The sequence below is a fragment of the Pseudoliparis swirei genome, chromosome 13 (assembly GCF_029220125.1).
Source record: "Pseudoliparis swirei isolate HS2019 ecotype Mariana Trench chromosome 13, NWPU_hadal_v1, whole genome shotgun sequence".
Taxonomy (NCBI): domain Eukaryota; kingdom Metazoa; phylum Chordata; class Actinopteri; order Perciformes; family Liparidae; genus Pseudoliparis; species Pseudoliparis swirei.
Genome location: NC_079400.1, coordinates 6,542,188 through 6,563,642, shown reverse-complemented (window position 1 = coordinate 6,563,642; position 21,455 = coordinate 6,542,188). Strand labels below are relative to the sequence as shown.

Below are 21,455 nucleotides of genomic sequence, written 5' to 3'. Positions count from 1 at the left end.
CACCCCAAAAAGACTATTTGTATGCACTGCCTCTGTCACGTCGGCTGCTTTGGAGCTCAAGTCAAATCTCATCTTGTTCCGCCGTGAAAGGAGCGAGGAGAGAAATGCTTTTCAGGTGGCCGTTGCAAAAATGTCTTTGTATCTAAAAACCTCTCCCAGGACGTTCATTGTGAAATCTGCTGGGGATCGCTCTGCCGGCGTTTACGTGCACATGAACACAGATCTCACACACGATGCATGTCTTCCATTAAGCTGTGTTGTTGTCATTCACACGTTTCTTCCGGGTTTTCCAGGCAAAGCTATATTTCATAAGCTCAGTATCACCTTTCCTTGCAGTGAGTGAACTCTGTTTTTGTGTGTGTTCTTTTTCTTTTCAGATTGCTTCCTCTCCCGCTGCAGCTGCAGTCTGATGCAGAGCTGAAGTTAGGTTAGTTTCCACCGCTCACTGACTTCCCACTTTGGCCAATCGTTAAGGCGTATTCAGACGAACCACTGCGCTTACCAGGCACCCGGCAGCATTGGGTTTATTTCCAATATAGCTGCCCAGAATTGAGATGTAAGAGAAAAGGATTGCAACCGTGAAAAAAAACTTTCCAGATTTACACAATCGTGACGCAAAGGTGTGAAAACGCTCCACGTGGGGTCTGCTTGGCATCCGTTTAGTTCGGAGAATGAAGATCTGCTCCCTCCCACTTTCCAATCTCTCGTCCCTCTCTTGCTCTTTCTTCTCCTCCCTCCTCTCTGCACGTTTCCATCTCCATTCCCCCTCCGCCCGCTGACGGTCTCATTGCTTATGTAATGCTTCTAAACATTTGTGCAGCATTAGGGGAAGTCATGCATGCCAAGCTGTGCAAAACGTCCCTCTGTGCACCCCATAGAGGTGGGACAGATGGCAACCCTCGTTCCCAGTCTTGTAAACTGCCTGTGACAGGAGAGACGGCGCACACACAGCTGAACTGGGGCAATGCTAACTAAGGCTCTACAGACAGTGGTGGACGCGGTCGCCTGCTCACTCATCAGGGCGATGCCTCTTCTCTCGTCTCAGTTTGGGTCTCGCCACATTTGCTTTCGGCCGTTAATTTACGGCGCACTTTTTAATCGATTCCAAATTCACGGGAAAAGTTGATCGTCGGCGTCGCGTCGCTGCAACCTGTGATCCAGGTTGCAGCGACGCCCGTAACAAAGGCGATCGGATTCTCGCATCGGGTCATCCATCACGACGTTAAAGAAGGTGACCCGGAGTTGCTTTCCTAATTCAGCCGTTAATCACCGCCACGGCAGACCGTCGGGCGCTTTCCCTCCGGTGCCCCTTAACAACTCTCTGGGCAGAGTCCATTACGGAGTAAACAGACAGTGAGACGCGGAAGAAATGAATGAAGATGCCCGGCGCAGAACCCCCAGAGGTGAGATCAAATGGCCAGCTCCGTGATGATGAGGGATGTTTATGGCTGGCACTCTATTAAGAGGAGGCTCTTCCCTGCTGGCGCATAATGAGCGTCTACCTTGTGAAACGCTTGTTCTGAAGCTTTTTCCTTCCACTAAATCACTGGTCATTTTCACCAGAATGTGCACTAATTGCTCTCTGTGGCGAGTCGGGGGACGAGCCACCGATGGAGAGGATGAGTTTTAGGGTAACTTGGCAAGGTGACTGGCTTATGGTCAACACGCGACATGTTGATTTGAATACATCTCCCGACACCATATTTCTCCCTTTTGTGTGTTAATGAAAGCCAGTTATGTCCTTGGCGGATGATATTTCAGGCCTGGACTCTTCTTCTTTTCTCTGTGTGCGCGGGAACGCCTCCTCCAGATGTCCCCCGCCACGGGGAGGCTGTGAGGCACATGCACGAGGCTTACCGCCAACCCCGCACACGCACACGCACACACGGATCACCTGATACTTAAGCTGACCTGTTACAAGATAAGAAAAGAGCAACAATGGCAAACATAAGGCTGCAGAGCATTGTATGTTAAGACGAGAGTTAAATATTGCAGCAGTGTGTGTGTGGGGGGGAGAACCTCTCAGAGAAGGAGAATGTTTTCGGAAACCACAGACGATGTACCATCTGCACACGGCGGGGTGTGTGAGTGACACTGGACTGCTGCTGTGAGGAACTATTGCATTGTTATTAAATGGCTGTTGCTTCACTGGCAGCCATATTAAAGGCTCAGATCCTGCGCCCGATGCAAGGCAACGAGGAAAAGAGACGAGGGGGTGGGGGGCGAATAAAAAAAATAAATAAAAGGGGCTCAAAAACAGCCTGGCCTTCTGGACATGGCGAAACGATGTGCAGCTGCGAAGGCACCGATTTTGAATATGGCAAGTACAACATTATTGAGAATGAAAAGGCAGAAAAGAGCCTCTTTTATTGTTATTTATTCTCTCTCCTTCTCTAACCTCTCGACCCACCCACCACTTCTATTGGCTCAACATCTTATACAAAGTGCAGCGAGAGGACACGCTTTTTTCTTCTTAGAAGCTGTGGCTTAAGAAATGCAAATTCAGCGGCTCAATCCATTCCACGTCGTGTTGCGGGGGTCCGATTTTCCTTTCATCATAAACTTTTCCTCACGCTCACCATGTTAACTTAAGTCACTGTCGCCCTCGAGCAGTTCATCTGCCGAATATTTGTAATCTTGCACATGCTATAAAGTTGCGTCTCTCGTTTCATGGCTGAGGAGTCTAGATCCACTCCTGTTTCAGCGGCGTGTTGACTTTATTGATGCTGCGTGCCCTTTGAGCACACTAGTGGCAGACAGTGCATGAAATGCCGCTGAAGAGTAAAAGTTGATTAGCTCCCATGCTCTCCCTCCTCTCATTCTCTCGCACTCAAGGCAGTAAAATGACTCTTGAGATGGTGCACTCTGCTCACAGTTTATTGTGAAACTTTTTTTTGTGCCAGAGGTTATTGAATTCAGTTACTGAATTATTCTACTGATTATTATTCTTTCCTCTGAATGTTTTTTGAACAAACTGCAGGCTTTTTTTTACCATTTTCAAGAGTTTCCTTTCTGCCCAGCGTAGTCTCGTTGTCTCTCGTGCATCCCCATCAGTCTAAAAGGCCCGAAAAGGAAATCCTTATTCATTATATTTAGGTGTTTTTTTAATGTCATTTTCTGGCTTGAACAACAGTACGCAATTATTTTAACAATTGTTCGGTTACGTTGTCTTGGCAAGTGAAGGACCAATCACTCAGACTGGATGTAGCCCTGGTGGCAGACCTGGTTGGATTGAAGGCAGAGCATGTCCAGGCGATATTTGGTAGAGGAGATATAGATAATTTCATGTTGTTCCTTTGGACCTCGATGGACCGATCATGGTCTACCATCCCTTGAAATAAACTCCAAAGTAATTTTCCATCTCGAAGTAAATACCTAAATTAATATTTAGCTGCGCAAGGAGAGACCGGTGACTCGAGCTCCCCTGTTTTCCTAAACAAAGCGTCCAAGGGCCTGATTTTTGGAGGCCGTCATCCCGCTCGACAGAACCTGACATTTGGAAAGGTCTGTTGGGCGCCAAATTACAGCGACACAGAGGGATCGGGAGAAAAGAGAAGGCTGGGGGAAGAAAATGGCTCCTTCTTATTTAAATGTCACTTCCACTTGGTGAATGCCGAAGCTTTTCTCTTTTTTTCTTCATTTTTTGTATGGCATTAAATGGGCATTTCTCACAATGGAAAACATTTATTTCCATATTTTATTCTGTGCATGTCTCTGTCTCTCTTTGGCCGGGCTGCGTTATTGGCAGCTGGCTTTAAGGCTTGTGAAGCTTTGCCAACAGCTTGACAGTAACCACAAACCATTTAGTTGTTGTTTTTGTGTAGGTACGGAATGAAGGACCAATCACTCGGGCCTTGTTTCGTTTTGACTATGTATGCAGCAGTCTGCGGTGCATATTAATTCTCCGGCTCTCCCGCTCTCCATCCAAGTGCAGGAACAAAGTAAGAATCACTTGAAGTACAATCTGGGGGGAGGAAAGCAGACGAGGAAAATAACCGATTAGTGTTCTGCAATTTCGCTGTATGATGAGGGATTTCTATTACTGTATGTAAAAACTGTTTTTTTCCTTCTCTGGTTGGCACTCGACGCACTTAGGAGTGCATATGTGACTCTGCCTGTCAATGACCTTTTTTAACAAGGATGAGAAGACCAAAATACACCGCCTGTCCCTCGGTGATGATAGTCTAATGTCACTCAAACTGATGGACCGCAGCCAACCAGACGCTCGTACTGAGCTTCCAACAATAGTAAGGAGGAGGCGGTGCCGAGCCCTCTATCTCCTTTCCTTGACAAATAGCTGATGACACCTTTTGGATTAAGCCCTCACAAGTCATGCCAGCTGCTGGAATCGGATGACAAGTACGTCTATTTCTATGTGTCTTAATCTGTTTCAGATGCTCCCAGCTTCATATATAACTGTAATATTCATCACCCAGACGCTGCCAGCAAATGTCAATAAATTATGTGACTCAAGTGACGCCCGTACTTGACAACTGTTTCCTGAAAGGCATTTGCCCTTTTGCCTACTTTTTGATTTTTGCCCTGACATATTTTATCGGATTCCTGTCCGACTGCGACCACGAGGACTCGGAGCGATCGCCAAGCGGCTTCCAAACTTCAGTCGGGCACAAATTCCCACATTGCCAAATGCAGACTTTTAAAAACTCCGCCACTGCAGACAGAACATCTATTTTAACGGAGGCATTTCCCATGATTAAACTAATGCATATGAGAGTATGCTGGGGAGGCTCTCCTGATTAATGGAGCAATTACATAATCCATTACACTGAATTATGAATGTGCTAATGATGAGCTCATGTTGGGTAATGATTCCTGGAGTTTGCTTGTGTAAAATATGAAAAGAAAAGCGCAGAGGACTTCCTGTGTTTGCAGATGTTCCTCTAATCCCTCGGAGGTGAGGCTAAAGATGAGAAAGAAGCGTGCCACTACCTACGGAGAGCGGCTACTCCACCAGCACGGGTCCTTGCTTCCCGTTGTCGAAGGAACGCCTCCCACTGTTCCCACTAAGACTGGATGTTGTAGATTTGAGGATCTCCTGCTATGAAACACGAAAGGCCATGCAAATTGGAAATCATGTTTTATGTAATTTCTTTGAGGGGAATATAAAGTGAGCAATTAAGAAAAAAACAGGACTACATAAAAGCGACTTGCAGGATCACAGTTGGCGACCGAGCGCTGTCATAATCTTCTTGGCCGAAACCGGTGTTGGCTTTTGAGCAATAATTACTTGTTTACGTTCCCGTCTGTTTGCTGTGATTTTTCCGGGACGTGTTGTGCAGCAGACGCCTAGAAATAGCTCTTGTCTTCATAACAGTCTTGTACATTTGTTTTGAAGTAAACATAAGCTGGACACTTCATTTGTCTAATTCACCATTGATTCGTTGATCAACTAATCAGTTCTGCTGCAGGTGATGCTGCATTCAGCTGGGTGAAGACGGTGGCCACATCGGCTTTCATGCCAGATGATCAATTTGTCTTTTTAAAGTGCACCGATGTAACTTTTTAGCAAAAAGTCTAAATGCTAAAAGACGGTCGCATAATTGGAGAAGAGTCATAACAGAGTTTGTTAAATTGGTGCAACATGGGTGCAATATAACGCTTGTGAATTAAACTTCCCATTTGTAAGAATATGAATGTGTTAATTCTCAAACATTACACAGTTTCACATTGCACAAGAGTGTACCCACATCACTATTTTTTTATTGGAGAAAAAAACCAGTTCTGTGTTATAATTGTCATCGCGTTAATTCCACCTTGTCTCGTTAAATAGGAAATGAATAGCAGGAGTGGGAATGTAGAATGAAGCAGAGGAGTGTCAAACACTCTCACCTGTGCAGATGGATATGTAGATGGCCTTTTTATAAACGGAAGCAGTCAAGTTACATAAGGATTTATTTATTTTTGGCAATTGATATCGTTCTGCAGAGTGAGAAGAAGATGCCCGCAGTGCTTGGAGCATGTTCTGAAAGCGGCTTCCGGCCTCTCGTGTCCTCGCTCTGCTTTCACTCTGGTCCCAGTTAGACCAGCAGAACGCTCACAACGCGCTCCGTGTGCAGGTGGAATTCTGATCATGTAAAAGGGAGAAAAATAGAGACGTGGCTCTTTTGTATTCTACATTTTTGACAGTCACTCGACACCTGAACTGCAAGCTGCATTTATTAATAATGAAATTGGATGCATCTGTCTAACGGTGCCAAAAAAACAAACAATCGCAAAGGATGGAAAGACATATCGGATGCTTCCAATTATCTCACAATTTTTGATCTGTCGTTGTAACAAGTGCTTTTTTGTTGTTGTAAAACAACAATCTTCCTTTGAGCATTTGACAAGTCTTCAACTTTGCTGTCATCTACAATGTTATTGTATTTACCTGAGACGAGATGTCCTTTTGAATCCGGTACACAAGGAAGAGTCGGTGTGTCACTCTCAAACGGTTATTGCTTTTGGCTGAGAAATGCTAAAACCTGAATATTTGACAGACTTTGTTATTTACATGCATGTATGGTTATCCTATTTCATCTCTTCTTGTTGTATACTGCTCTCTTCATTCTTTATGCACAGGCACAATTGCCAAGGCCAGCCAACACCTCGGACCGTATGAAATGCACAGTCACGTCGACGGTGTATCTAGTTTGAGGTAACTCTACCGAAAACATTGAATTCTTGTGTGAATTCACGGATGTTTATTTGGCGTCTCTGGAGAACAAGAGTTGATTGCAAAAACAAGTTTTAATTGGGCTTGTGTTTACAAAATGTTGCCTTCATGCCCTAGTTACACATACAATAATAAATGGGTTTCTCAGGAGATTCCTTTTTTGCTCCAAGTGTATTATATACAAGGTGTTTGTATACTTATTACAGACTAGCTTTTTGTCTCGATGCAGCTCTCTGAGTAACGACAACTTCTGATGATCCATAATATGCACCAGCCCTCTTTTAGTTGCGATGATTGACATCCATTATTTGTCTAAGCTCGCGGCAGATGTGTCTTCAGTAGAATGTGGTTCATTTGAAGTGCAGTGTGCAAGTCCATTTTCTTAGGTAAACAAGCCAACTAGTCCCAGAACTTCCAGCTGTGGACACTTATCTGCTTATCTCTTGATAGAAAATGGTCTTCTCTCCGTTCTGTGAGCTCTCCGTGCTTTCTCAAGGTAATCTCCATGTGTTTGTCTATAGTTTGAGAGAGAGGGGGAGCGAGAGAGAGAGGTGTGCTGTGCTGTGAGCCACCCGCTGAAAGGAAATATCACCAGCGTTTAAAGCTTGTAAATGAATTCTGTCTGTATTTTATGGGGAAATAATTGCTACAAGTGAAAAGCAAAAACCCTTATTTAGTTTCAAGTAAAGCAGTAAAAGGTTGTGACTGGTGGAAAACCGTGTCTCCTCTCCAGGTCGAGCCGGGGAGCGCTGTTTTATTACTTTGGTCTGAATTGCAAAGAGGGGAAACATGAGGGTTTTTTAAAGTTCGTTTTGTTTGGGTGCTCTACATGTACTTGTCGGAGTCCATGCAGGCATCGGTTTGTTATTTTTTTATTTTCTTTGTGTTCCTTTTAGATATGCACTGTTTTTACATGAGCTTGCATTTCGTCCTCATTTTCATCGAAGTTCCAGAGGCTTTCTGTAAAAGTCACAATGTGGTCTGACTAGTTGGCACTCTGAGGTGAATGTTATCACATTAAAGATCAAAGTCCAGAATGCACTATGTTACATGAATAATCAGAGAGATGTTGACTGGGCATCTTGTTCCACCTTCTAAGGAGCTCTGCAATGCCCTTGTCTTGTGAAAAATGGGATTAATAAACCAGTATTGTAGTTATGAGCCGTTTGAGTTGTTCAGGAGATTCTTCTTCTGTCAAATCAGTCTCTAAAATGTGTTTTCGTTCATTTTACTTTCCCCTCGCAGCGCATCGCTAAAGAGGATTAAAAAAACAACAACAAGGAAAACCACATTCATCACCAGACATTCTCCCTCCTTAAATTTGTAACTTTCAGTCCTGCCCACTTCCTGCAGATTGAATTCTGGGGGGGGGGGGGGAGAGCAGAACACTAGTTCCGTCATCGTGGCAGAACTAGGATTCTGCTCCCCCCCCCACACCCACTTTATTGCACCCCCGATGCCAATTCTCACTTGTCGGTCATGTTCTAAGCGGAATTATAATGGCGCACGGCTGTCGTTGAGACCTCCGTGTGTCCAGAAAGCCATTTCTCTTCTCGATACTAGAGACTCGCCTCTCCGTCTGAACGAGGTTGATGTGCAGTGACGGTTCCTCCCTGCTCTCCAGGCTGCCAACTCGTTGGAGTGGGCCTCTGGGCCCCGGGCCACCAGCTCTGCCTCATTCTGCTCTGCTGCTGCGTTGGCCCCGTTGTGAAATGTGATCAGTCCGCTCCATTCGGGGCCCAGAATGTGTGCCGTCGGAGTCCAAGCAGCCCCGATCCCGGGCTGTACTGTACCACCCAGGAGTTGATCTCCAGGGATTGGTCAGAGGGAGGAGCGTCTGATTCGCCATTGTACGATTCCTGCCATCGATGTGGCCCCGTTGTTGTGGTATCGCATTCAAAATCACACATCCTCTTTATTTCACTGTAGTTGCGCTGCTCTCTGGACTCTTTACTCCGCCTTTATTTTCAAACCAAGATGGACACCATGTTCCATTTTGTTTAAAAGAAACTCTTCAGTCCGTTTCTGACCGATGGGAGAGCAGGAGGCGGGCTCGCTAACCGACACAAACCAATGCACTATACTGCTCATGAGCTTGAGAGGCTAGTGTGTAAAGATTGAAATGAAAGCAAAATATTGAACCATTTTCTTTGGAGCAAATTAGTGTGTCGAATGTATTGAGTATAGAGATAAACGGGAGGTGGATTCTGCTGCAGAAGCGGTTCAAGACTCATCTGTGGAGGATTCGATGCTTTTTCGGCGTAGGAGTCCACTGTAACCGCCTTGAGCAAGCTACAGACTTCTTAGAGCCACCTGTCATGTTTACAGGGGGTGAGTGTTAGATACTCAAAAGCTACTTTTTCAAATGTCACTCCAAGACATCGTGTAACCTCTCTTGCATCCCGCTGTGGCCAACATGAAGCAGCTTTGAAGTGTTTGGGGGTGTGAAGTGGATTTAAGATGAAGGAGATGGAGTTTATCTTACCGTAGCAGAAGTACAATCAGTTTTCATGAAACCAGAGAATGGTTTAGCAAATCTAACTGATTTGATTTTCATTGATTTTTTTTTTAGTCTGTGTGTTTTTCCAGATTACGGACTTTACTTTTTGCCGTGTCCGACTTTGTGAGTTGGACACGGACACGCTAAGAGATTCATCCCACTTCCGCATCCCAGAGCGTCTGCAATTAATCCGCCGATGTTCCTCCAGGTGTCTATCTCGGAGGTTGTTGTTGTTTCTCCTCCGATATTGACAAGTGGGGAAACTGATTTTTTTCTTTGCACCGCTGTTCATGAGAAACAAATGTCAGCATGGTGGCCTCCTGTAAGGATAATGACACCAACAAAGGGAGCGGATAGTGACACATCGGTCAGATCAGCCTTTTTGTTTCTCACAGTGAGCAGGGAGGGAGAGAGACGAGCTCTGGCTGGAGACACTGGCTGGGTGACCGGCGCAGCGGAGGCAGCTCCTTCCACGGACATGTGGAATATAACAGCCGTGCTTCCACTGCAGCGCACGTTTGGGAACCTGTCTGCTTTGCATGAAATCAACTTGGCCGCCTGACAGTATGTTGCTCCGTAATTAACCTGGGGAGGCCCAAAACGGGAGCCCTGTGGAAGGCTTCATTAACCTGTGGCGAAGAGGCGGTCATTCTCGTCTGGCTCCTGTGACCCGCACTAAGCAACCACGATACCGCCTTTAATAGCTGGCTGAGAAACAAACCTGCAAACATGATGAAATTACACATGGATGTACATGTCAGCAGGCCCCTCCATTTCAATTGCTATGCTGAAATGATAAGTTGTAAAGACTAGGAAATTAATAATTAATAGTTCGGCTTATTTATTTTTGCCCGATTAATAAAAATCAACCAACATTTGGTTGATTTTCTGCTTTTCTGTGTATGAATTGAATTATGTATTGAATATTTTGGGTTTTTTAAACTCTTGGTCAAAGAAAGGTATTTGAAGATGACCCTCTAGGCTTAGTTATTACATGGACAGTTGTCACTATTTCGTGCCATTTTAAAGACAACAAAGAATTGGGGGGAAAAACAACAAAATTGATGATTCAGATCTCTTTGCACATGCTGATGGAGAGCAGCAGCTTTCACGCGTTTACTTTACCCCTTTGAACTTGAGGTGGACCAAAAGTGGAGCTTCGTCAGGTAAGGACATGTTATTTCCCCGAGTCGCCCTCATGCCCCACCTCCTCTCATCCCGCCCACATTGAGCCGTCTTCTTCTTGTTTAGTCAGCTTGATGTTTGAGCTGTATTTTTCACAACATCAGCATGCAGCACTGGAGAACCAGGACCCAGGGGAGTGTGTGTGTGTGTGTGTGTGTGCAAAAGAGAGACTGCAAGGCTTGTCTCCAGTCATTGGAGTCGTCTGTATGTGTGTCATCTCCTGAGTGCAACACCAGCTTGGCCCACTTCTGCCTGACCGACTCGACTCTACGGCTCATCGGGGCTCTTCCCGCTTGTCTCTTTGTGTTTAATTTCTCCCCCTCTCCCTCTCTCTCTCTTCCCTGTGTGGGGTCCAGTTCTCATGTATCCCCTCGACAGTCAGACCAGGCCTCCCAAAGCTCCAAAAGATGTGAGATCGTCCCAGGTGAATCAGGCCGGTATTGGCTCACAGCCGACGCCGACGATGAATCCGCCAGGACCACCCAGCGCCCATTCACTCTCACAGAGCTCATATCCACACCAGTGCGAGGCACACACACACACACGTAGGTCAGAAAGTGAAAGGAGAACCTTTAGCCCACATCAGGGCAGTTTTCACAGGCTGCAGGGGCTCTGAGACGTGAGCTAAACAATACGCTCTCCCTGCTCATCTCTAACTAAAACACAGAATGCATTACGCTCGACATGTAGGGAGGCTGTCAAACGTTCCAGCCTTGGAATTCTACTGCACTCTCAGTTACTGCCAAGGATGGACGTGAGAGTGCAACACCCTCGCTGCAGAGTGATTACTTCAGAGCCGACATGCTGTCAGACGTCAGGTAGCCGGATGATGCCAGCCGTGATCTCAGGCGCTCCGTTTTGGGTTTGAGATTTAAAAGGCCCGAGCAGAGTCGACATCACACATTGACATATGATCTGCTTTTAAGTTTTACTGAGGAACTTGTTCTCACACTCTTGCCTATTCACACACCCAGCACTTACGAAGCAACACACGTATGCATTTGGAATAATATTTGGTTCATCTGGTGAATGCAAAAGACTGTTCAATCTTTTTTTCAGCTCTGTTTTCGTTCTTTCTGTCGAGGTGTTAAATGTTCCACTGTCACCAGCTAGTAACTAACTGTCTGCTTTTTGGTGCTGAGCAGAGGGCGTACTGTGGGTTTTAAGAGCTTTTTTTTTCTTTCTTCTTGCTTTTTTTAAAATGGCTGCCTGCCCCCGCAAGAGTGAACCACAACAGTGAAGTGTGTCCTGGAAAGTAAACTATGAAATCTGTAAAGCAGAGGGGAAACGCTGGTTCGTGTCACAATTCTCTGGAAGAAATCACATTGCTGTTGATATAATGGTAATCCTGTATTTGTATGTGTGTTGTTGTATTTGTTTTATATATTTTGATGTCATGGGCAAAGTAACTTTCTTGGCACGAAATTATAAAATAATGCTAATAAGAAGGAAAAAAAGGAACATGAAGAGCACGTTGCTCGAATTGTTCCACATACGTATTTCAAAATGTAAGACTACAGTCCGTGGTTAGCTTGGCTTAGTTTATGGATGAGATACTTGTCATTCTGAAGGTGACAAAATCTGCCTCCCAGTTTACTGAATATTGGCAATTATGTTATATATAGTTTGTTCAATTTGTACAAATTGAAGGTAATTAAGGGAGACGAGTGTGTTACACGTTTTCTTGGCCGTGAGCTGGACTTAGTGTTTTTCCGTGAAGTTTCCTACCCGTTTCTAGTCTTAATGCTAAGCTAAGCTAACTGGCTGTAGCTACATGATTTTTCCTTTAATACAAACACCTGAATTGCGGCATCCTTCATGACAAGAAAATAAAGAAGAGTTGTTTTGTTTTAGTGGGAGAAATTAGCTTGAAGAATTAGCTAAATAAAATATATAATTTAGTAGGAAAACTGTTTATACTCAACAATGAACAAAACTTAATGAAGAAAAAATACTGCTTTGGAGATGGCATTAGCAGGCAGCTCACACTTGCACACATTACTGGGTAACTAGGATACCGTCAGAATGATGGAGACTATGGACACACCATCAGCATCGTGTGTGTGTGTGTGTGTGTGTGTACCCTCTGTCCAGGGCATTCGCCGAGCCTGTGGCCAAAAATGTCACTCCAGGCTCATTATGCCATTAGCTGCCTCAAGCCTCAGTCCATTTGCTGTGCAGGGAGTGTGACGGAGCCCTTTCACAGGGTCACCCTTCCTGTTTGGAGGCCAGTCAGCTGAGAGGTGTGTTTCTGTGAGTGTGTGACATGAGCAAGAGACAGAATGCATTTGACATTAATCATGATTTAGCACAGGATGTGAGATGTGTTATGTATGTAATCACTCCAGATATATATTATATATATATAAATATGGTTCGCGCTGCTCCCCATTGTCATCACAGACGATGAGCGGATCAAGAAGATGGATTTGTTGTTTGCTCTGCTGCTAAGCAGTAACGGCATACCCTTTAAGCATAGCTCTCCAAACCCCCTGAACCGAGTCTAACGAGGCATCTGTCTGTCATTTTAACGTACACACGTTCAGGCACCACTTCATATCCCTGCGCAGGAGGGGTTAATCAATCAGACGCAAGTGTTCCTGTGTCTCTGAACTATATCCCCCGGGCCTCTCCCGCCCATCCATCGCCTGAAGACGACGACCGGCTTATTTTCTCTGCATGTTAAAAACGCCTGGAGAGGTGGCAGGCCGGGCCTCAGGAGAGTGTGACGAGCAGGGTGAAAAGAACAAGTGGGAAGACAGAAACTGGAGTGGAGGGGTGGGGTAAAGTTTTCCTTTGATAAATCAAATAAAAAAATCAAATAAATATATTCTCTAAATATATCCCCCATTCCCGTCCATTTTAAAAGAAGGGCCAGCTTTGATCTCCGGGGGCCCTTTGAAATGATCTGAGGAATGGGAGAGCGGGGGACGTGAGGGAGGGAGGGGGAAGTGAGAGAGACGGAGACAGGAAACGCCACACCTCCATGCCTGTTGAGGGGAGACATCACAGGTAGAGATGCAGAGGGAGTCCAGACAGTTAAGCTTCTGGGTGATAGCTGAGGTGCTGGGAGCGGCTTAGTGGCAAAGTGAGCTGTTTGAAGGCCTCGCCGTGGATACGCCTGGGGACAGATTAGCTTCCCTTTGACCCCGGAGATCAGCGGGGCGGCAGGCGCCTCTTCCCCACTCCAAGAACAAATTGGACTTCTTCCTTTCCCATTGTAGGAGGGTGAAGTACTGCTGGATGTAAATCCCATATATTACAGGCTCCACCATGCTCGGCGGCCCCCGTAAAGAGCGTGTTGCCGGCAGAGCGAGAAAGCTCTCCTCTGCATATTTCTTAAATTCTCCTCCTTGCAGCCATTTGTTCCTCTTTACGTTCACAGCTGGGCTCAACGACGAGTCGCAGCGGCATTCGATCTCCCGGGGTCTGCTGCACTTTATGGACTATATTCTGTCCGTTCTTAAGCTTCGGAGTTTATCTGCGGGTCTAACGTGTGACTCGCTGCCCTGGCTTGTGACTTCATGTTGAACATGCGGCAGGCTGGATGCGATGTCCTTGCTGACGGTGAACGGATGAGGCACAGATGCATGTTCGTTTGCAGCCATTAACCGAGCGCACGCTGAAAGGACGACCTTGTGTGCTCGTTGTGCCGTGACGGGGAAAACAAAACGCTCTGTTAATGCAGCTCAAGGACGGTGTGTGAGACTGATTACTTTTTATGTACGTCATTTGGTTGAAATCCTCCATTATTCTGAATTATATTCTTTAGACTTGAATCACAAGTTTGACTCGCTGGCAACATTGACCCACAAATTATAATCCTGCATATCTGAGTCTGTCTATCTAACTATGTGTCCATTTTTGGGCATTTCTATTCTTGACATTCTTTTATGATCCTGTACAAATATTGTGACAGATTTATTTATTTTTAAGTCGGAAAATGTATCCAATTAAATGTGATTTTTTTCGATGATTAGCAAAGCTGGAATTTGCTCTGATAATATAATTTTATTATCTTATGTCATTATTTCACAACCTTCTGATTATAGCTGTGCAAAAGAGCCAGCAACCACAACAATGGCGTTAAAATCATCGAAACTACCATGTTTAAATAACTTTTATTGTCTCATCTAGAAATATTTATGACATTTCACCAAAACTCAGATGCACATGGAGGCGCTTTGCTTCAATGGCACTGGGTGTCTTTGTCTTTCTGTGAGCTGGGAAACTCGGGTGCTTTACTTAAACCACCTGATACTTATAATTTCGCAACATGTCGGTTTCTCTGTCGGCACGTCGGCTTAGGGCTTTAATTCCCAGGAGGCCACTGGATCCTCACTTTCACTCAAGTTGTTTGGAGAGTCTCTCAGCTTCGTTGCCTCATAAAACAAACTGCTACGATGAAAATAACTTAAAACCACACAGACCAGCGCGACTCTGCTTTTATTAGTACACACACACACACGGAGGCAGACGCACACACGCAAAATAAAATTCCGTGTTTGTTGAGGTTCTAATGAGTCCCAGTAGCAGCGGTTTGATTTTTTCCCCTCCTAATTTGACATGCTTCACTTGGACCGGGTCCCTCTTGCTCCGCAGACCTCAAATCCTCCATGCAGGGGCCTAATGAATCTTCTCCAAGTACACAAACAAAAGACACACACAACTAGCAGGAAACACTCTTGCTCGAGCTTCTAATTGTCCCAAACATGTCAGTCAATCACCGCGGCTTGCTTCGATCCCCCCTTTCCTCCCGATGAAAGTTTGCTGTCGCCCATGACAACATCCCAATCTTCAGATCTCCGGGTGTTACGCTCACGTGTTGGGCTTTGTCTGCGACTGGCCGAGCTTCCTTTTCATTGTGCGGCAGCGGCTTGAGAACATCGGCCGCTGTGCTTTCTGCTCGGGGAGGCGGCGCGAAGAACGACGAGTCGAGCCTCGCCGGTCGCCGAGGGCTCTCGATGCCGAGTTTCATCAGTAATTGAATCGTTTCAGCTGTTTGCTGCCCGCAGAAGACGGTGCGGGTGAATTGTCTCAGATGGTTTATAGGGTCATATAAAGTCCCTCCACGCCAACGCCTGCCAGCTGCGCTCCGCTTGGACCAAAACAGTCGGTTTAATACCTCCCGCTGTGCACCTGCAGCCCACCCGTTACAGTCGGCATCTCTCTGTCTCCTGGTTGCTTTTGAAGATTACGATTGGGCTCGGTAAAATCGTCACTCAATTAGCCCATTGTCTTGTTCGCAGGTTCGAGCGCTCGCTGTTGTCGTGAATACCGAAAGTGCTTTTCCTGGACTTCCTCTTCTCTTCGCCGCAGCTCACTCCTTTCATCAAAACCACGGCGGAGTGTTCGAAGAGTAGGTGGACGAGCGGAGGCAGCGGCGATCAAATCTGACGATGGTACTGAAGATGTCACAAAGAGAGTCTTGCATACAACACAGGAGGTGTGCACTTAAGCCAGGTGTCCGCTTTGAGCTTCAGTCGGTCAGATGTGAAAACTGCTGCGATGAATCAGACTCATTACCTCTCGGACAAAGCTGTGCACTTTTAAAACACCATTATTGGCCGAGCGAGCGTCTTGTTCCCGCGTTTGCGGCCAGCTTTCGGTATTATTAAGGAATTGTGCGTTAATGGGAGTCAGCAGTTTTTTCGGCGCTGCAATCTCATTACATTTACAGGGAAGGGACGGAGAGCAACAAAAAATAAATTAATTGGAGGCATGCGACAGTTAGGACAGGAGTCTGGACAAGGGCAGAATAAATCAACGGTCAGTTCGACAGCTTTATGGCTCTGTGGGGGGAGGAGTGGTTAACTTTAATGGGAGGCGATAGTAATGTGGAGTTACTTTATTTCCCCCTCTTCGTCCCCACGCACACACATTTACTCCGTCCCCTTCCCCCTCGTCAGCTGAAGCACACAGCCCCTCACCCCTGAACTATTTTGACTCGACTTGATATATGGAGTTAATTCAGCCCTCTCCGCGCAATAATTCATGCGTCTCATGCATTCAAAGTCGTGCAGACTCAGCGCTGGGAGGAATTATTAATTTTCTGCGCAGAGATTGCAGCCTCCTTTCACACACACACACACACTGTCTGTCTGTCACCTACTCTACACACTGTCCCCACCCCCAACTCCTCCACCCTCCCTCCTGATTTTTTGCCCATTACTATGGAAGTTAATTTGGCTAAAAGAATGTCCACTCCCAGCAGTATTTCGCGCAGCATCAGGTTTCGCCTTCTCTCGAATATAAAAAACAAAACACTCTCACTCGGTTGTTCCCACTCCAACAGCCGCAGCGACACACGAGTCCTCATCTTTTGCCCCTAAACTGGACCCTGACCTCGTGGCCTTTCGGGCACGTCCTGCCCTCCTCCCCCACATCCCCAAGTTCGCTAAGGTCATCCCCGCAAGGGGCCGACCCCCACCAACGGCCCCGATGACCTCTGACTTACGCCTTGTGCTTTTACAATTGGGGGGGAAACGCTGGCTTGTAAAGCAACCAGCGAAGTGGCTTGTGCAGGGTAATGGGGCCCTGCTCACCAGGCACTTCATTTAATCCGTGCAGACCTCTGTGTGTGGTGTGTGTGTGTGTGTGTTCTGGGATTGTTATATGCTTTTGGGAGCAGATGGATGGGGTCACTCCTCAGAAGACATTATTAGTTCTGTTAGCATACTCTACCACATAGTGTGACTGAAGATGTAGGGCTGCAATCAACCCTTATTTTCCAAATTGATTCATCTGTTCGTTATTTCCAAATGAATTGTTCAGTCTATAAATGTCAAACGTGTTGTAGACAGCAAGGGGATGTCTTAAACTTGCACATTTTGTCCGACCAACCGCAACATCTAAAGATATTTAAAGAAAACCAAGGAATGTTTGGCATTTTTTCCTTGATAAATGATTAAAATGATGAACCGAAAAATGAAGAAGTCATCTGAGATCATTTGATTAAAAGTGTATACAGACGTTTGGCTCAGACAATTAAATCAAGTCATCTGGAATTCCGAGTGTAGCTCAAGCAGAAAGGACTAATTAACCTCTATCTGGTACGGCAACATTTTTAACTTGCCGTTCAAAGACATGACGCCACTCTGCACTCCTTTCTCTTTTCCAGGCGGTTTGAGAAGTGGCAGCGTCGGCTTTCTGCAGTGTTTCAGAGACCTTGGCTCAGGCCAGCCAAAGATAAACAGTGAAAAGCATTTCCCCCCAGGCCGTGAACACAACAAGTCTAAAGTTGAAGCCGTCACCTTAACTGTAAGATGGAAACTATCTCAAGCAGAAGTTAGAGAAAAAAAGAAGGAACAAAAAGGTATTACTTGTGTTTGTGTTCTGGCAGAGTGGCAGAACACACAGTTTTCATTTATTACATTTCAGTTGGCAAGGTAGAGGTGAGTACATTTTTCTTTCTTTCTTCTTTTAGCAGTGGGAGGGAAAAAAGGAGGTCACATTTGTTGGCGATGCTGTGGGAGTGCGGCAATACGAGTGCAAGGGCTTTGTGTCGGGAGACATTTTGTGGCCGGCAGGAGAGAAACGCAGCGCTGTGACGGGGGCCTTTCTCTTCTTTAAAAGGCGCAGCGACCCCCGTGACCCACCGCCGATTCTCATGCCCCGATTGAGGAGGGGGGCGGGAGCTGGGGGTGGGGGGGGGGAGGATGTCTGATTCTACAGAAACTGTAAAAATGTTGTTTTCTGCACGTGTGTGTGTGTGTGTGTGACGTTTGTGTCAGTCGCCGCTGCTCAGACAACACAAGTGACCCAAACCCTGAGGCGGTCAGTGTCTCCTCTGTGGATACAATCCCATGATTCATCCATTTCATGGCATTTCCTCCCCCGTTGTGTGGGGCTCTGTACTGTCAGGGCCTGGGGGGAGTTTCCATTCAACGGCTTCTGCACAAACACACACACACACACACACCTACTTTATGTACCCTATTCACACGAGACCACGGACTCCATGCATTTAAACGGCCTATCGAGCAGAGCAGTGGTATTACACTTAAAGCAGTTTTGGAGATAAAACTGATGACATTAGATTCATATTAATGTTTTTTTATTATCCTCCTTTGATGTTCAGATTGTTGGTAAAATGGTGCTTTGATTTGTCCGTGAGAGGCGACGCCAAACTGTAACAGTTGGCAGCTTGTAGAGCAAAGATTGCAGAGCTTCCATTCAGTGCATCGTAGTGCTGAAACGACGAGTTGATTAACCGATTGATAACTAATTAATTATTCGTCACGTATCGAGCCAATATGACTGACGAGAGCTTCTCAAATGATTATCTTTGTTTGATTTAATTACACATTGAATATCTTTGGTTTGTGGACCGTTGGTTGGACCAAACTCTTAATAGTAATTTGAGACTATTCTTGACACTGATTAAATGACAAATTTTCTGAATAAACTGTCAATGAAAATCACCATCAGTTGCAGCCCTATTGTATTCCAGTCCAACGGAGAAGCATTCGACAAGCACATGGAAAGTAATCGTAAAACACCTCGATGAATTAGTAGGGGAACACAAATGGCTGCACGGTGGTGTAGTGGCAAGCACCGTCACCTCCCAGCGAGACGGGTCCGGGTTCCATCTCCGGTCGGGGCGTGTCTGGCGGCCCTTCTTGAGTTTGATGAGTGAAGATGAATGGTGTTCCTCCATCCAGTCGAGTGACTTGGAGTTTCTACGGCAAGGCTGTTCTAGACATATGCCTCGCCCGTTTCGATAGATGACTCCAGTTATTGCATGAATATGTTCCGAAATACGTAATGCGTGTGCCCGAGCTCACGGTGAAAGAGCAGCATGGAGAGCTAATGGTGTAAAAAGTGATTTGAGTTTCACAAAGATGCCCCCTATTAGTTTCCCCCAGGTTCTCCCAGAGAAATGCAGCATCAGCAGAAAAAGCAGCGGCCACATTTGTTCGCGAAAATTACCCCGGCTGCACGCTTGATTATCTCAACGACAAAAACAACAACAACAACAAACACTCTGAAAGAAGGGAAAGAACATCTGTCGTCGAGTTCTCAAATGCATATTCACAGATTTCTCCCACTTCAGCGTTGAGGAGTTGCAGGGAAAGCACTCCATTTTAGGAAAGAGCAGATGTGCCTCTGCTCTAATCAATTCAGGTCGGGCAGCATTATCTGTGGAGCTGCCGCCACAGCAGCGCAGCACAATAACTCAAGGCAGGCATTTTAGAAGTGTGTGAGTTTGATCCTGTGCCAGGGTGATGAATAGCTGTTTTTCCTCCTTTTGTTGCCCATCAGCATTTTTATTCCGCACTTAATCCTGTGTGAGTGTGTGTGTGTGAGAGAGAGAGAGAGATCGGCGGCTCGTGAAAAGTTAGTGAGCAGTGTGAGCCTTGTATAATATATCAACAGGACGCAGTGGGGGTAGACGCTTGTTCCCGGGGTGTGTCAGGTGTTAAAAGGATGTCATGTTGTTGCAGATAATGCAGCTTACCCACTTGATTCACGACACCGATGGAGGTGAGGCGATCGGGTCGGACCTCCTCCAGCCTTCCACGCTGAGCTCGTTGGATACGAGAACCCACATTTCTCTCTCCCTTCCGGCTGCACTCAATTGGCTTTTTTCACACCCAGACATTTATATTGTTGAGGTTAAGTTTAAAAACACCAGCCTCTTTCTGGGAAATTTAGCTTTTGGAAAACTATGATACAACCCCACTCTGTTTTTCGAGAGACAAAAAAAAGTGATTTGATACAGGTAGTGATACAGAGTATAACTCTTCATCTGAAGTTGGCTGTGATGGCGCATTTGTGTTTGCTGACTGAAAGAACACAGAGAATACAAAGGACCCATTTTTTGGCTATACAGGTGTGTTGAGGAGAAGAAACACACCTGAAAAGGCTGCTGTGGACGTGCCTAATTTTCATACATACTAAAAGTCATTTCTAGAACCAGCCCTCCCCTGGAAACACCCAGCTGGTATTGGATCTCTTTCAAGTGGACAGGTTACAGCTCGACTGCACAAACAAATGGTTAATGAGGCATAAGTGGAATGATCTGAAATTGTGTTCTGTACGCTTTACACCCCAACAGAAAGTCCCCACCTCCTCCTTTTGCTTCTCAACCCGGCTCTGATTAGGGAGTTGGGGGTCCTTGTGGTCATATTTTAATATAATCCTGAGCACTTGGAGCCCCTCCTCAGCCTCGCGCTTGCCACGTCTCCTCGTGGTGGAGGGGCTAGCATTCCTCCAGAGAGCTGTTCTACATACGGCGGACAAGGAGCACAGCTTCGCACAAAAGCCTGCTGAGACTCCACAGCATTTATCTCTCAGCTGCAAGGTTGGGCCAGGACTAATTGACTGAGCTGTGTGCACATATATGTACATGTGTGTGTGTGTGTGTGTGTGTGACCGTGTGTCAGTCCTACTCCCGGGAAGCATGGCGCATTAGTGGAGCCTGAGATGATAGGATGTGGTAGAGAGAGAGAGAGGCCAGCCTTGTGTTGAGAGCCCATCAGAGGGGGCTCTGAGAAAAAGCTCTCCAGTAACTTCAGTTATTGGCTGCAGCGCTTCAAAATATAGCCTTTCAAACTGTGCTCAGGGGGTAAAACACACACACCGGATGCTGCATTTAAAGAAAAATTCTGCTTTTTCCCCTGCTTTTTTTGTACTTTCCAGCCATCATTTATTGGCTATGATCAAAATAATACTCATCAAATTGCTTGGATCTGGAAACATTGACAACACAAGTCCGATGGCACTAAGCCGGTCCTGCGTCGTTCCACCCTGTGCGGCCACAACTGTACGGCAGGTGAAAGTGGAACCAGGACAGCGGCCTGTAAACTGTGATCGCTTTCTTTCTTTTTTTCTTTTCAAATTGTAACCTGAGGGTTTGTTTGAAACTGATTATCTGGTTGCCAGTGATTTTTGCCTCCTGACTCGATTTTCATTTCCGTCAAAGTTGTTTCTAGACCTCTGCGATTCACTTTGTGATTCAAATGTTGTTGTTGTCGATGGCAAAAACTACGCAAATGAGACGAGCCAAGATGATCACATGTAAATGTTCCTGCCTGTGTTGCCACGCCGTCCTTTCGTGGTGCAACACGGACCTCATGCTCTTCCTCTGTG

The 21,455-nt window shown here is 46.0% G+C and overlaps 1 protein-coding gene across 3 annotated transcripts in view; it reads left to right on the top strand.

Moving 5' to 3' along the window:
- LOC130203137 (C-terminal-binding protein 2) overlaps positions 1 to 21,455 on the top strand; it is an 85,904-nt gene that overhangs the window by 9,502 nt on the left and 54,947 nt on the right. For all 3 annotated transcript variants that reach the window (XM_056429024.1, XM_056429023.1, XM_056429030.1), the window contains exon 2: positions 378 to 427. The gene's annotated coding sequence lies outside the window, so the exon portion shown is untranslated. The remainder of the gene's footprint in view (positions 1 to 377; positions 428 to 21,455) is intronic.